The sequence below is a fragment of the Microtus pennsylvanicus genome, chromosome 13 (assembly GCF_037038515.1).
Source record: "Microtus pennsylvanicus isolate mMicPen1 chromosome 13, mMicPen1.hap1, whole genome shotgun sequence".
Classification (NCBI taxonomy): domain Eukaryota; kingdom Metazoa; phylum Chordata; class Mammalia; order Rodentia; family Cricetidae; genus Microtus; species Microtus pennsylvanicus.
This window is the reverse complement of record NC_134591.1, coordinates 21,988,599-22,005,932: the sequence shown is the minus strand read 5'-3', so window position 1 is coordinate 22,005,932 and position 17,334 is coordinate 21,988,599. Positions and strand designations below refer to the sequence as shown.

The 17,334-nt window shown below is 44.4% G+C and overlaps 1 non-coding gene across 1 annotated transcript; it reads left to right on the top strand.

Annotated features, from left to right (window-relative positions):
• Positions 1-15,056: 15,056 nt before the first annotated feature.
• On the top strand, positions 15,057-15,221 carry LOC142834535 (U1 spliceosomal RNA). The gene has a single exon (XR_012907626.1). It is a non-coding gene; the product is annotated as a U1 spliceosomal RNA (small nuclear RNA).
• The last annotated feature ends 2,113 nt before the right edge of the window (positions 15,222-17,334 follow it).

Below are 17,334 nucleotides of genomic sequence, written 5' to 3'. Positions count from 1 at the left end.
TCTTCTTCATATTTAAGGGTTCATTGGCAGTCAAGGACCAGCTGTTGGTTGAACTGTGGCCTTCCCAGACTTATATATTGAAGCCCTGACCTCCCAGCCTCTCAGAATATGACCTTATTTGGAAATAGAGTCATTGTAAATAAAATCAGTTAAGATGAAATCATACTAAAGTAGGGTGGACCACTAACACGATATGACTTGTCCTTGTAAAAACAGGAATGTTGGAGACAGACGAGCACATAGGAGAGAGCCCAGTGAAGATGCAAGTGAACATAGATGCCCAAGGAATACCAGGAACTGCTAGGAAACCTTATCATCGGCCGAGGGAAAGGGTGGAACAGTTCTCCCTGGCAGCTCACTGACCCTTTGACCTCTACCGTCCAGAACTACAAGACATAAATTTCCCATTGTTTATACAGCCCAGACTGTGGGACTTCATTATGGAGTTTTGGTTAACCAGTGCTGGGGCTGAAGTCCGTCTGCTAGACATTGGATCCCCTGGCTGTGTGGGCTGCAGAGGCAGCTTCCTCGCAAGGCAGACGTGAAGACCTCTCCAGTAACTCAGACCTGAGGGCTGAACCGCCTTTTCGTGCAGCATTCTCCCTAGACTGGAGGATGTGTAAATGGAAATGTGATAAACCACCTGCTGGGGAGTGGAAAGTCCTACCTTGAGAACCTGAGATTTCCTCTACTTAGGAAAAGAATAACAATATAAAGCCTAAAATTTTAAATTGGAGGTTGTTCAGCTCTTGGAAAGAACAGAATGTCAAGAACACATAGAAAGAGAGAGTAAAAGGTAATTCCATGTGAAGAAAAAGTGTACATGTGTACTTTAGTGCTTAGCACAATTTTTTCTATGCTGGGTGGAGTGCCATTGGCTATCGGCATTGTGCTGGGTCCTAGCCTTCAGCAAGCTCCTTTTACCTAACTGAGATCCTCTGCTCAGCATTTTCCCCACTTCTGGCAACTGGACCTTCCTCTCTACATTTGACTATTTTAGTCTGTACATAAGCAAGTTCAAAGAACGCTTGTCCTTATGTACTTAGATTATTTTATTTATGTATTGTCCGTGCTGTCATTTACAAGATTTTCTTCTATTTTCAAACTGAGCAGTGTTCCAGTGTGTGTGTGTGCGTGTTTCTAGGTAGGGATAGAACATGCATGGGACCTGGGGCATGGCAGGCAAGGACTCTCTACCTGTGTCTACAACCCTCCTTCTAGCATTTATTTTGAGTCAGAGGCTCATGAAGTTGCACAGGATGGCTTTGAACTCACACTATACCCTAACTGCTCTGAACTTTAGATACTTCTCCCTCTGCCTTCCCAGTGGGTGAAATGACAGCCCAGCACCACCAGGCTCAGTTCTGTCAAACCTCCACCTATACATGGTGTAAATGGACACAAGTGTACTTCACATCTTGGATGTTGTAAACAGAGCTGCAGTGAACATTAGCGCGCAGGTGTCTCTTGATTTCAGATCTGGGGAGTCAGGAAGAAGTACTGTGAGGGAATTACTTAAGGAGCCTAATGGATGAAATAAGGAAGAACGATGTTGACAAAGGGAATTGTAGTAAAGATACATTCAAAGCGGCATGACCAGATAGAAATGTTTCCTACAGAGGTAAAACCCACAACTTGATGGAAAGATGGTTCCTATCCTGCCTCCTGAGATGTGTAGTGTACCTCCAACCTGCCCTCACAGCTTCACAGAGGGACAGCCTCACTTGGCTCCATGTCAAGAAGATGACAAAGAAAGTGTCTAGCACCTGGTTAGCATTCACCAAGGGGACACTACTTCAATCAGCGATTATTTCTCCCAGAGCAAAAACAACAGGTAATACACAAACACACACACACACACACACACACACACACGAGAGAGAGAGAGACAGAGACATAGACAGAGAGAGAGACAGAGAGACAGAGGAGTCACAGTTTCAAAGCAAACTTAGATTCCATATTATAATGATCTTTTCTAAACATTTAAAGCTTTGTTTCTATTATATTGTCTTGCTCAGTTTTCCTTCATTTTGACCAATTTCCTGAGAAAATAGACTTAAAGAGGACAAGATTTATTTGTGTTCATGGTTTGTGAGGTTTCTGTCCATAGTTCCTTGCCTCTAGGCCTAGGAGGGCACAGAACATCCAGGGCAAGGACTCCATTGCAGAGGTCACCCCACAGTAACTGAGAGAAAATAGAGACAAGAAGGGGCAGAGGTCAAGCACTCACACTTGAAGGACATACCTGCAATGTCTGACTTCCTCCCAATAGGCCACACCTCTTAGAAGTTCTAGTCTTACCAGGACTGCCACAAGCTGGCGACCAGCCCTTCAGCAGAGCCCTTGGGAGACATTCCTGGTCCAAAGCAGAGTGCTTCTCTAAGTTAGGTAACTGGTGATCATGGCTTGTGACTCCATCCCCTATATGCTCAAGCAGAAGAATGGGTTCCAGCCCTTCAATGGGCAGCCAGCTCGTCTGAAAGTCCAGGCTGGAAGCTTGACACTTCAGCCTTAAATTAAACTCTATTGATTCATACATGTGGGGATTCGACAAAGGACATTTGGGTCATATTAGAGAAAACATGACTGAATAAGAACTGAAGTTAGGCTCGCTCTCTCTCTCTCTCTCTCTCTCTCTCTCTCTCTCTCTCTCTCTCTTTGATGCAGAAGGTTTCCTGGCACAGCATAATTCTGTGGCCTTGTTGGGAGCCCCCTCATCCTCCTCTGGTAGACAAAGAGGTAACAGCATCATTTCCCCCTGTATTCGTGAGGGCGTGACCCCCATTTTACCCCTCGATAAATAAGTCTTCCTCACAGACATCCGTGGGTTTCTCACTTTACACACATCTGTAAAATGGGATTGCTGCAGCTACCAGATCAAACTCAGGAGCTGGCCCCCTGGAACTGGACTGCTGGGAGTGTTGGGAGGGCTGTGCACATGCGTGTCTCTTCACACTTTAAAGCTTTGGGTTGGCGGTCAGAGGTGCCCGCTCTGCCTCCATAGTGTACTCAGGGAAGCAAAAGTCAATTCATCTTGACAGAGCCAGTCAAAATAAGGAACAACGGATGAAATTAAGGTAGATGGGGCTTTAAGGGAAGGGAAACCTTGTCTTCAGCAGGATCATCCAGGTAACGAAGCAGTCCCTAAGGAAACTCAGAGGGGCCCACCAGAGAAAGAAACACAGAAATGACCAGTTCTGCCCACCGCAAGGTGAACACCTAGAGAGGCTAAACCCTCCTGCCTTATCTTTCCTCTTTTAATTTTATCCTTTTCCCAAGGCTGCTCCCTGCTCTTTCTCTGAAGGTCTAGTCTGATCCTAGTGTGGTTTGCATTGGCCCACAGTTATCCCCTCTGGTGACAAAATGGTGTCTCACAAAGGCATCTGCCATCCCCCCCCCCCCCCCATGGCCCTCAGCGCCTTGCTGTCCCCCTGCTCCTGGTCTCCACCACCAAGCCTGACTCCTCCACGTGGTGAAAGCCTCCTCATTAGGCATGCTCTGAGCTGGCCAGCGCATCAAAATGCAGGGCATGCCTTAGGCTCCCTGGGAAGCTGCCGCATTCCGCATGAAATATGAAGGCAGCATCCAGCCCAAGGGAGAGCCAGGGTGGGTTTAGTGGTATAGCGGCAAAGGTGGCTCCTGGGAGGAGGTTCTGTGAGGCAGAGAGATAAAACAGGCCCCCACCACATATTTTAGAGGCATCTTTTGAGGGGGAGAAGGAAGCAGGGAGGGGCATCTGGCTTGTGTATCCCTATCTGCCGGGCAGCTCCTGACACTTGCTTCTGCGATGCATTCTTTCTGCATATGCTCACAAGCTATCTGCGATTATGGTGATGTGCCCTTTTGAGATAGGCAGCCAGCATCCTCTCCCGCTGCGCTCATCACTGATGCCTGAGTTTCTCTTTGGGGACCACCTGAAATCACAGGACCCGTCCGTGTGGATTTCAGAGTACCTGACAGTAAGAAGCATAATAAAAAGTAATGATTGTCCAGCAAGCCCGGGGGATGTTTGCTGTACACTACCTTGGCTCTGTTGAGGTTAAGCATGCTTAATAAGAGGTGGCCTCAGATGGCCCAGAGCCTGTCCTCATCGCTCCAGGATCTCCGAGGTTTTTGTCCAAGGCTCTGTAAAGATATCCTAAGGTAAGGAAGAAAATCCATTCATTTCCTTCACAGTCATGGCACGCCTACTCAGTGTCTTGGACGTACTATGGGGGAATGTTCTTTGCATACATCCCTGGGTGCAATTATACAGTTTTGTAGCAGGAGCTGTGTGCAGAACTCTACCTAGGAAGCAAAGCTTTACTGTGTTTGTCTTTATATAACCAAAGCATTGTCACAGAGCATGTACTCAACAAATGGTAAGAGTTCCTTAGCAACCCACACATCCAAGTCTTTAAGAAGCAAGGATGTTGGTCTCTCCAAACACAGAATTTCAAAAGAACCCCTCCCCCCTTTCTCAAATCTATACATGTATAGATGTTTTCTTTCACCATAAAAAGACTTCTGGCTATGATCTCCCTGGTCGCCTTTGAGTTCAATTCTGGCTCCTGGAAGCCTCCTGAAGCTGGTATGAGAAGGGCAGGTGCCAAGACCTACAGGGTTGTCCTGCTCGCCCTTCCCTCCCTGCGATGGAATTGCTCGGCATGCCTTGCATGTCGCATAGATGTGAGGGTTTCTTTAGTGAACTCTACACTGTCTCCCTGGAAACAGATTTGTCATCTGTTGCTGTCCGCTACCTGCTTTCAGGAGATGCCTTCATGGGGCAGCAGGGCCTCCTGTTGTACTGCTGGTTGAAGCACGGTGTGCTTGTCATATGTTACCTTCAGTAAATATAACTCTATGTCATGGCTTTTTGTTCATTGGGAAAATGCTGGCCTCTTTGTGAACTGAGAGGAGGCCATGCTTCTGTGTGGTTCCTGATACAGCGGGATTCAACTAAGATGCTGACTTCGTACAGTAAGCTCTAGGGATCAGGGTTCTACCTGCACTGCTCACCACTGTATCCCAGTGGCTTGAACACTTCCTAGCCCAGAATAGGCACATATCTAACATCTGATCGACTGCTGCAAAGGAATATATAATGGCTTGTCTCTAGAGTCAGTTGCTCATCTAGGGTGGGACAGTTAAGATTTTCCCAAGGTTTGGTGCTCAGATGCTAAAGAGACAAGTTGTTTCTGCTAGGTCCTGGGTTGAAGATGGGAAGTTTATCAGAAAAAGAACACACACACACACACACACACACACACACGGAGTGGGGTGGTGAGCCCTAACCATATAACCTGATTTTTGTGTATTTAGCCCCAGCCGAAGAACTAACTAAAAACGTGTCTAGACTACACAAACCAATAAATTACTTATTTATGTATCTGCTGTAGTTACTATAGAAGCAAGGTTTCCATTACTTAAAACCCAAATTCATCTGGCTGGCACTCTTGTTTCTTACTATCCTATCTACCTTCAAGGCTCTTCGTTCAGGATGCTAACAGCTGTTCTTTTCTTTACACGTAAGGAAAGGGGGTTTTCTAAATGCCTCTTTGCACACAATGGTCATCTTGTCCGCATCTCCTCCTTGCTTTGTGAACAGCTGTGTTTAAGCCACATGCTCGGGGTGGATGCATCGTTCCTGCTCACAAATCTGGAGAGAGAAGGAATCCTTCGTATCCCTGAATGCCATAGTTCCCACTGGTGGTGGATCTAACAGCCACGCTATGCCATGTCAACAGCTCACGCCAGCGTTTCAGCAGACCTGGGGAGGTTCTGTGGCTCTCACTCAGCTCTGCCGGCCAGCTCTCAATTCTAGGTGGCTTGTTTTATACAAATGGGGCTGGACATCCAGAAAGCCAGTGAAAAGAAGGGGGGGGGGAGAGATTTTGCCGACATACTGCTCATGATTTTGCACACCCCTGGCTGATAAGTCTAGACTCTGGGGCTCCCAGCACTTGAGGCATCTAACTGACAGAGTGGGCCTGTCTAACTGAGTGTGCATGAGTTTTCTCCTGCTGTTGAGCTGCCTCCTGGGGCCATGTTCCGATTTGCTTTGTGTGGTCTAGACCACTCAGCAGCTCTTTGACCACACAGTGAGTTCAAAGGTGACAGTACTCTCGTCATTTCATACTAACATGAGGAGGGCCTGCTAGAGACCACAGCGTTCATTTGGTGAGAAAATTGCTCTACATAGGGATACACAGAAACGAGGAAAGTTGAGAGTCCAGTGTCCTTTCTCCACAGCCCACCCAGCCTCTGGGGCTAGAATGGGGCTGGGAAAGGCACTGTGTTCCTAAACAAGCAGGAAGCCTCTGGCTGGGTGACAGCTCTTGACCCACCTCATTCTTGTTCTGCAGGTGTTGGAAAAAGGATGCAGCCATCCCTAACCCTCAACAGGGAAGGGTGGAAAATGCAGCACTGTGCATGCATGAGGGTGTACATGTGTTTATGTGTGGTCCTCGGAGCAAGGGCTGGGAAGGGACCAGTCTGCAAAACAACATTAAGAAACCGAAACATTTTCCACTAAGAAATAGAATTACTGCCCGTGGAATTCTTACCCAGCCTGAGAAGTGAGTGGCAACCCCCTCCTTTTCATTAGTTAAACAAAGAGGGTTATTTTTTTCAAATGAAAACTTTCTGCATGGAAAACAATCGAATTCCTGGGGCTTTGTTTAGAAGTGAGATTCTCGTTGCTCCAATAAACGTGTCCACGTGGATGCTCAGCTGCGCAGGGCAGTGGTGGTACCCTAATCAAAGATACAGCAGGCCTGGCTAGTGGGGCACAAAGGACTTAGCTTCAGGCCCCTCAAAACCATCCCAGGTAGAAAGGCCAAAAGAGAGAATAAACCATGACCTGAAAAAAATTCGGTTATCCTGCAGAGAGAAAAAAAGAATGTGAAAATACAAATAGTTTCTGTAAGTCCATTCAACGATCCCTTTTCTTCCCCCAATGAAAGAATCTTCTGGTTGGAAATCTGCACATTTAAGCCCTGCCTGATTCAGTAGGGTGTATTTCACCCAAACTTCTGGCCTGCAGAGTTCTCCCAAACAAAACCCAGCTTCCCTTCAGAGCTATGGGGTAATGCCGCATGTTTCTCTTGAGGTATCTTCTTCAATAAAGTCCCTGACTTGCACCCATAGAAGAGCAGCTAAGGCGGTAAATAAAGATCGCAACTCCATCACTTAGAAGTATGTCCTGAGCTTTCCCTGGGCCTCTGCTTGCCCACCTGTAGAGAGTAAGAGTAATGGGACCCACCATGCAGAATTGACATGGAGATTAAATGCCACAGTGCTTACTTACAAAGCCCTCAGTCCCCGTTCTGAAGAAAGGTAGAGCTTGATTGAACTTTGGCCATTGTTATCAAGTTAAAGGGACCTGGCATGTGTTCATAGGCTGGACCTTTTTAAATTAATAAATAACATTCTTTGAGGTTTCCACTTTCTCCATCTCGCTTGCAGAGAGTGTGTTGTTTAAAAAAATAAGAAGCAGGCACAGAATAGGAGCTCTTCAGTCGGAGCTTCCTTCACTAATCGTCCTGCGAACGACTCAGGGAGTGCTCTATTTAAGTTGGCTGGCCCCTGGTTTTGCCGTGAGTAATACGCTGGGCTTAGTTTCAAACTCCACACAGCCAAGATCACTGGATACTCGAGCTTCCCCGAGCTGAGTTGATACAGCTGCTCTGCCTCTGGTCACTGGTGAGTTGTCCCTGAGCAGTCCAAAGGGTCTTTACATAAACAGGTCAGTGTGCCCGGGCCAAGGCAATCATCAAGGACATGGATCCTACAGAGTGGCACCCGTGGGAGGCAGGACTAGGAGACCTGGTGAACTCGAGGGGGAAGTCAGGGAGTGCTCAGACAGACAGAAGATGCCAGACAGTGTGCAGAGGGAGGCCTCCACGGGGCTTGAGGAGAGCAGTGCTGCCTGAAGCATCCTGTAGTTAGGGAGTACAGAAGGTGAGAAGTCCTGATTACTATGGTGCTACTACAACAGCAAATGAAAGGCCTGCAGACTTGCAAGCGAGGACTTCTGACATCAATGAGATGAGACAAGGGACTCTCAAAGCACCGAGTATGACTTTCTTTTAAACACATGCTGCATTACAAATAAAACTGTATAAACCAAGTTCACTTTAGACATACCTCCCTCCCCTGAAACGTAGCTCTGGAATGAAACAAGGCTTGCCTAAAACCATTTGAGAACGTAGTCTGTGGAATGAAGGACAACGTGCGTGGGCAAATGGAGCAGGTTAATTTGAGGCCAATGTATCCTCGGTGACAGGCGGGCTGGCTCACAGGTCCAGGAGGCTAATGACTTCGGAGTGCTCACTTTCCAGCTAGGAAATGTCTCTTTGGCTTCTGAGGTAGCAACACTCTTACCTTAAAAGGTTTGGATTGATGATCAGGGCCTAATAAAAGTGGATTCCCAAGTCTGTTGGGAACAACAATCATTTCAAAAGTGAAAGATAATGAAGATGTTCTAGGAGCAATATGATTATGAGTATACATTATAAATGATAATTACAGTTCACCATCCTGGCCTTCACAGTCTCCCAACATTACAACCTACTACTGAGAGGTTCATCTTCTCTGTGTCCTTTTGAAGGAAAATTAGTTACACTATAGATTTTCCCCTTTGGTCTGAGTTGTGGTCATTTTTGCTTTCTGATTCTCCATCTCCAAAAGATAAGTATATCATGGGGACCAGGGTTTAGACATGATCTCAAATCAGGGAGCTTCAGAATATACTTGGCACCTGAATTAGAGGTGGCTGGGCAGTTTATTTCGTCATCTTAATACTGTGCTAGCACTGAAACATGCAATGTTGTCACAGATATAAAACTCAGATCTATAGATACATTTAAAGGATCAAATATCACAAAGCAACTTTGTCTCAGAAATGCAAGGCTGGTTCAACACAGAAATTAGTCAATAAAATTCAACAGAGTGACAGAATAAAGAAGAAAAATCATGACCATCTCAAAAGACAAAGCAAAATATTTGATAAAACTTTGTTCATATTCATAATTTAAAATAAATTATATAGTATTTTAAAATTAAATAACTCGGTATAAATAAATTTAGCCAACTTTATGTACCTATTATCTAAAAATGCAAACATTGCAGAGAACATTTTTCAAGACGTAAGCAATTTACTATGTAAATTGTATTGGGAAAGCATACATCGTAAAGATATTAATGATTTTCAAATTGATCTATTGCTTCACAGTAATATCCACGAGAATCCTGGCATGTTCCTCCTCCCTTCTTCCCTTCTTATCCCCCCTTCCCTTCCTTTTTTGTTTCCTTTTCTTTTTTATTCATGAAAATTAGCAAGCTAATTCTAAGCTTTATATGAAATGCAAAACATACACATAGTCGAGACAAAACCTAAGGAGAAGGAAGGTGAGAATTCAAAGTTCAGTGGTCCAAGCCAGGCGGTGGTGGTGCACGCCTTTAATCCCAGCACTCGGGAGGCAGAGGCAGGCTAATCTCTGGGAGTTCGAGGCCAGCCTGGTCTACAAGAGCTAGTTCCGGGACAGTCATCAAAGGCTACAGAGAAACCCTGTCTCGAAAAACAAACACAAAAACAAAAAAACAACAACAAAAAACCAACAACAAAGTTCAGTGGTCCTTAAGGCATCGTGGGGCTGGTGTCATCAGAGACACTGGGGCCATAGGACAGAGCTAAGAGTCCAGCATCAGGGCAGATGTCCTGTATCTGCTGCACAAGGACGTACTGAGGGTGGTGTTCAAAGAACGGTCTTTTAAAGAAATGGTTCAGTTATTTGAATTCCCAAAAGAAAAAATTAATTTGGTCCTATCTTATACTATTTTTTAAATGTTGTTTACACATGGATTTTAGATATAATAGGAAAAGTTTAATAATAAAGTTGGTATAACATGAAGTAGAACAACAGCCTCATGACCTTAGGGTGGGTCAATCAAAACAAGATATAAAACTCACTAACCATAAAATGAAACACTAAGAAATTAGTCTTCTTGAAATTAATAAAATTTCATTAAAAAAAACAAAACCAACTATATGGTTAAGAAACTTAGAAGGAGTAGGAACTATACTTATATGCAATTAAGGGTAAGTATTTAGAATTCAGTTAAAGATTACCTTGGCTTAGGAAATGGCAGTAATAGATTCTCCTCTAGGTTCCACAACCTCTCTAGCCACAGGCAGTGGATAGGTTTATAGTTAGAGGCATCAATTCCTTCCTCTTGAGTGGGCATTAAGTCCGATTAGCCACCGATTGGTTACATGCGGGATATAAATGCCACTATTGTGTATTTGGGAATATTCTACCATGCTGGTCATTGGTGTGTTCATAGACATCTCAGCTGGGTAGAACTATCGATTCTTTCCTTCCAGTACTTCCAGATGTGGTCCTTAGTAAAGAGACCTCCAGGTCAGATTCAGATCAGTTCCCCAAAACATTGTGTCCTAAGTGTGTGTTGTCTTTAGCAATAGCCTAACATTCTCTTCTGGAAGACTGTGAGAGCAATGGCAGGAACCTGTATTATTCTGGGAAGTCTCTTGCCCTCTTCTGGCCAACAACTAGAAAGGTTTCCCATACCTGGCACTGAGATTTTGTCAGATAAATCTATGGTTTTGGGGGTAGCATTGTCATCCTAACTGGTATAAAGCTTTAACTAATATATATTATATAATAACATATTCATTATTAATAAACATGTTAATATATTATATTATTAACAAATATATTAATATAATGTTTTAATATAATAATTAGTGTACTAGTTAAAGTTAAAATATGTATAAATAATATTTTGTGTATGTATGCATATATTAATTTTAAGTAACCATAAAGTAATATAATTCCTAATGGATTTTTCAAACATCCTTAGTGCTATTACCTCCCCTTCCCTGTCTTTCTGTTTTGCCCTTCCTCCCCACTCTTCCCTCCCCTGGTAAGACTCAACCACTCATTTTCCCATTTACCTTCCATAGAACTGTGCCTTCCATAGCAACTGTGTCCTGCCATCACCCCTTCTCGTGCTCCCGTATCTCATGTCACTCATGTCACTTTCCTGGCATCTGTGGTTACTTCATGTTATCTACTTCCATCTACAGATTCACAAATAAGAGAAAACATGAACGTAACACTGGTCAAAAGGCAGGGACCAATTGATTGTAGGGTACCTTCCCCCAATTAATGCATTTACAACAGAACCGCCATATGTAAGGCTCAGAGAACATCACAGAAGAAGGGGTGGAAAGATTGTTAAGAGTGAGAGGATGGGGTTATCTATTGCAAGGTGGTCTCAGAGAGAGAGAGATTTGACATTAAGCATGGGGATTAGGAAGAGAGGGTGGATCCAGGAGAAGCTAGTGGGGGACACTAGGGGTGAATGTAAAATTCTCAAAGTATTTGAAATTCTCAAAGAATTAATGAAAATATTGTTTAAAAAAATAAAAAGCAAGAAGGAGAAGCATATGATAATGTGTATATTCTAGTGCTGGGATGATAGCTCTCTAGGTAAGGCGCTTGCTAAGTGTGAGGAGTAGGGTTTGGAGCCCTGGAACTCATGTAAAGTCCAGGAGAGCTCCAAGTTTGCAGACGCCATGCCTCCAAAAGAAGAGACTGTGGAATGTTCATTCAGTCCTAAGTGGACATTTATATCATACCCCAGCTCTGAAGGTTCATAGATCATTCCAGAAGAGGGAGTGGAAAGAGTATGAGGGCCAGGAGTGGTGAGTGACTACAGTGAGCAAATGTTCTCTGAATTCGATAGGGCCGTCACAGACGTGAACTCACAGTGATTGTGACAGCAGACACAAGGCCTGTGCAAGCTCAAACCAGACAAAATCCCTGCATGGAGAGGGATGGTGGAACAAAATGCCATTCCTAGCTGAGGAGGTATTGGCAATGGACAATTGCTAGAGGAGGAGGGCAAATTTTCCTTTTGGGCGTGACTGCTGGTAGGTGAGCCAAGCTTCAGGGTAGGGCCCACACTCAGAAGTATTTGGATAATACAAACCACAATCAATGGGTTCAGGAAAAAAAATTACACAGTTGGGTGTGTAGGGAGGGGGATTAGATTCGGAAACAGTGTGGGGGGGGATATGAATATGATCAAATACAAATTTTCAAAGAATTAATAAAAAATATACTATTTTCAAAAAGAGAGAAACTGCCTCAATATATAAAGTGGGAGAAATTGAGGAAGACACCTGACACAAACCCTGCAGCTGCACACGCATGCACCCTGCAGCTGCACATGCATGCACCCTGCAGCTGCACACGCATGCACCCTGCAGCTGCACACGCATGCACATTGCACTTGCACAAACACACATATAACACTCTTTTGTAAGCATACAAACATGTCTTATGTCTGGAATATTTAAGATCTCCTATATAAAGCAAAAATATATAATACATTAATAATGGACAAAATAATTGAATCGTCTCTTCACAAAATAAAATAGCTCAATTTATTTCTTTAAAAAAAAACTTTGGAAAATAGGCACATTCATCAGTCCAAACTTAAGTCACCATTCAGTTGAAGCCACTTGCTACAAATTGGAGGTAAATTGACAATACTGAGGATGTGGACAGCAGGGAGCCCTCACAGTTAGTGTGAAGGTTGCCAGGTGCATCAGCTTTGAGAAAGACTCTGTGGTGTGTACTGAAGCTAACATATGTACACCATATGACTCAGCCATTCCCCTAGGAACAGAACCACAGAAATGCATACAGACAGCAAAAGATATACACAAGAATGTTCATAGCAATGCCATCTTTACTAGCAAAAGACTGGAAGGCTATAAATGCCTATTTACACTACAGTTCTATAAACTACATATGGAAACATGGAGTGTTCTAAATCAGTGAGAATAAACAAATTTCCTCTTCCTGTCTAATACAAATACAAATCATAAATATAATATTAAATGAGTGGAGGACGCAATAAAAATATTTTATGACCTTAAGTGCCCTTCACAAAAAGTGGGGGAGAGAAAACAAGTCCATGATGAGAGATATCTAAAGGAGGCCTTCTTCTGGAGAATGACGTTGGGGAACACAGCTCTGCGTTGAGGGCCCTATCTCATGTCCAGATTGGAGTGGTGGAGAAGCGAGTGGGTTCACACAACGTCTATCAAACTATAAACTAAGTAGGAAACTGTACCCAAGTTAAACTTAAAATGTAAAGCTTACACACTAGACTAGCAATGCTCTTGTGCTAGAGGACCTGTGCAAACTCACCTGGGAGCCTGGGTTCAGTTCTGCAGGGGGCTGCATCTTAGTCGTGCCAGGGGTGACTGCCCTTGGCTTTGACTGTTGACCTGGCTCCTCTGTTCTCCCTTTCTACTCTCTGCTTTCATTGTGAATGACGAGTCTTGGTCCCACCCCTTCCTCTGGTTGCTTTGCCCTTAGACTTGGTTTCTTCTCTCCAACACCTCACTAAAAAGGCTCTCATATTGGGTTAATTCCATTTTTTCCTAAAATAATTTGCTTAATGGCCTGATTGAATTTTATTGTTTATTTTTCACTTTTTTTCTTTAACCTATTGCTGTATAATAAAATATCCATTATGACTAATAGTTTCATCATTACTAATCAATGGTTTGGTCTGCCATCTTTATTTTCCTCCCCAAATATCAAGATATAAGAAGGAATCAATTAAATAGAATAGATTCACTCAAAATATTATTTATTCTTAATTTTGCCTGTTTTGATCACTTTCTTAACTTTTTTCTTTCTTCTTACTTTCTTTGTTTTTATTGAAAAAATTTCTGCCTCCTCCCCACCTCCCATTCCTCTCCCCCTCCCCTCATTCCTTTCCCCCTCCCCCCACTCTATCCGCCCCCCCCTCCTCTGAAGAGCAGTCCGAATTCCCTGCCCTGTGGGAAGTCCAAAGTCCTCCCCCCTTCATCCAGGTCCAGGAAGGTGAGCATCCAAACAGGCTAGGCTCCCACAAAGCCAGTTCATGCAGTAGGATCAAAACCCAGTGCCATTGTCCTTGATATTTGAAGCCCATTATGAAAATATTAATATTAAGAAATTATGGTATTTATACTAATATAAAACCCTTCCTCAATGTAATTCTATTTACTGAGTCTCCATAGTAATAAAGATAAAATTAATGTTTTTATTTATTAGAGATCTTATATGACTATCTTTTAATCATATCGGCTATATGTTGGAAAGTAGGAATCTGTATCATTGGAATTTGTATTTACATTTTAAATATTAAATGTATATTAGCTAAATAAAATATCATTTTATACAAAAAAAATAATCCTCCCCTACGACTTTCTGCTGAACACAGTGAGGGCAGGGCTGCAGAGTGGGCGAAGCTGCAGAGTGGGTGGGGCTGTGGAGTGGGCGGGGCTGCGGAGTGGGCGGGGCTGGATAATGGGAGCCTTTTCTTGTTCTCTGTCCTCCAGTTTCAGAGAAGAACCAAATGATCAAACAGGCAAGGAGAAGAGGATTCAAAACCGATTACTAAACTACATGTAGCTTCCCACTTGCCCAAAGTGGTTAAACAAACAGCTTCCCTTGAAGCTTTAGCAAAGCTATCTGACCTGGGTCCGCTTACAGAACTATTTGCCCTTTGCTTTTAGTTGATTATTTTTAAAACTAAATCTTCTAGTCCTCAACTGGAGACACTGAAGAAACCAGAGAGTTTGTACCTTTTTTTTCCTTTCCATATGAAGGTTTTGGCCAGGAGTTTTTCAAACACTGGAATAAATTTTTAATTTGGACTTTGATTTTCAGACAAGCCCAGCTCATGTTCTCCTGGGTCTCCTTCCCAAAGACCAGACATCAAACAGGCACTGCTCGCTGTCTTAGTCGAAGCGGCAGAAAGGCTCACAACCACACACCATCAACAGAAACTGCTTCCCATCCTGCCTGCCTGGGCTGCACCCTGCCTGCTACCTCGAGCTCACCAACGTGTCCGCTCTGTGAGCCCAGAGCAGAGTTCTTTCACCAGGCATGAATGGTGCGGGTTATGATGCAGACAGTGTTGGGAACACTGTGAATAGTCCACCTGGGGACCCTGTGTGTAGCATCTCAGAAACAAGACAGAGAATACTTACCTGGCCCGGGAGCGTCCATGAGCACGCAGGTGACTTCCCCAGAGCCAGGCTTATCCACTGCCCTTCCGAGGATGCGCTGACCCCTGCGACTTCCTCAAATTTGGGAAACTCAACTGCATGGTTTGTGGTAGTGGGGGACTGCGTTCGAACCCCCCCCCCAAAAAAGCCTAGAATCACAAAGAGGAAAAAACAAACAGATGCTACAAGTTACGTTGTTTGGCTTTGATTGTTCTTTCTTTCTTTCTTTCTTTCTTTCTTTCTTTCTTTCTTTCTTTCTTTTTTCCTTTTCTAAGACTCTCCTTCCCAATTTGGGTTGTAGAGGGCACCCATATGCTTACTGTAAATAACACCCCAAAGTGTAACTCTTACCTTCACTTTCTCAAACTCAACTGGCAAAATGGAGAGCAGGAAGGAAGGAGAACTGAGGAAAGGATTTGCTGTGCACAAAAGTGGTTCATTTCCCTTCGCAGCCATAGATGAGAGACGGGAGGGGACGGAGACTCAATCCCAGCAGCCCCTGGAAAAGTGACCACCCAGGCAGCTACAATCATTTCCTGGCGATTGTTACCTGAAATAACCAGTGGTGGAAACAGCATCCAGTGTCATTTGGGGACTGTCTGGCACACTTGTGTCCCATAATGAGATACAAATGATTTTTTACGCGGTACTGACAGAGACCTCAGAAGAAATCATTTCTATTCTTATTTCGAGTCACTTAATGTAATTGCCCTGAGCCCCAAAGGGGGAGTTGACTATTGGTCACCCAAGGTCTAGGACAATTCCCCCAGATACTCATGAGAATAAACTGTAGTTCTGACTAAATTTATGACTCTTATCTAAGATTGAGGGGCAACTATCCATCACACCTCAGAGGAATCTACGTGGTAAACTCCCCTAGTGCACTTAGAAAGCCTTCCCAGAATTCTCTACCTTCAACCTTGGCCTTGACTCCGAAGTGGCCTTTTGTAAAGAGAGAAGTGGTTTTGGTGTGATAGGCAGGGTTCTTGTCCATTGGCTGCTGCCCCAGGGCCCTGATCCTTGAGTGTCAGGTGAGACAGAAGGGGAGTGTGTGCCTCCTTCCTCATGCAGCGCTTAAGGACTAAGTAGAGCCCGGCACACACGCACCTCCATTGTTGTTCAAGAATAACAGAAGTAAATAAGGAAGACGGAGTCAAGGAGGCCTCAAGAGAGGACAATATACCAACACCCAGAGCTATCAGATGGGGAGCAGGGTCGAGAGAGAGGGTCAGGACAGGGACTGCGTCCCGCTTCCCTTTTAGGCAAGAGGCCAGACATGTCTGTGGTTGGCTGGGCCTATGAAGGAGGAATCCTTGGACATGGGCCCGCAGCTTAGCCCTCACTCCTAGTGGGTGACAAAAACGAGGTGACTATTTGTTTTTTTGGAAACAACCTCCACGAGGCTCCAAAGACCAAGCTGCAGTCTGCAAGGCACGCGGCAGGCTTTCCTCTGGGTGTGAGAGGATTTCCTTGGTTTGGTGGGATTCGTTTGTTTTTTGAAGGGGCCTGTTTATTTTCTCTTCCTTTAATGTTATGATTTTTTTTAGACTCACGAGGAGGAGGATACATAACGCTCAGGCGAATCTGCAATCTCCTATTTTGTCAGCTGCTTGTGCTGATTAGAAGTTCAATAAAGAGCCTGCGATAAAACAGGGCTGTGTTCAAAGGACCTTGTTATGTTTTTAAAAGACTGGGCTGGGCAGAAAAGATGGAGCATATAAGCAGGCTGCCTTGATATGTTCCTCTTCTTCCGGGTCAGAAAAGAAGAGGACAGAGAGAAACCTTTAGCCCTTTCTGGAACCCGTGAGACCCTCAGCACATGCTTAACCAGTACCAGATAATAATGAGTGGAAATGAGAGTGAGCTGTTTACCAAGCTGGTGTATGTAGATGCTGTGCTCCAATGCCCCCGCTCCACTCCAACTCTGATTGACAGGCTCTCTGTGAGGTATCAGCCTAACTCAGAGAGAGGGAGAGGAGGGCCTGAAGCAAGTGAGGTCATACAGCTCCAGGAATTCCACACCCAGTGATTCCCCAAACTCACCCAAGATGCCATTCTAGCAAGAAGCCATCGAACTGCCAGGAACCCATTGCTTTAAAGAACAGGGATCACTCAGAGATCCCCAGATAGGTGTCAGTGGTACCCACCTGCTCCCCACCCCACCGCCTACTCCTTGCCCCCAGACAGATGCTTCCTGGCAGCCACCCGTCTCTTGACACTTACTCTAAAAGAGGCTGAGAAATGGCTGTATG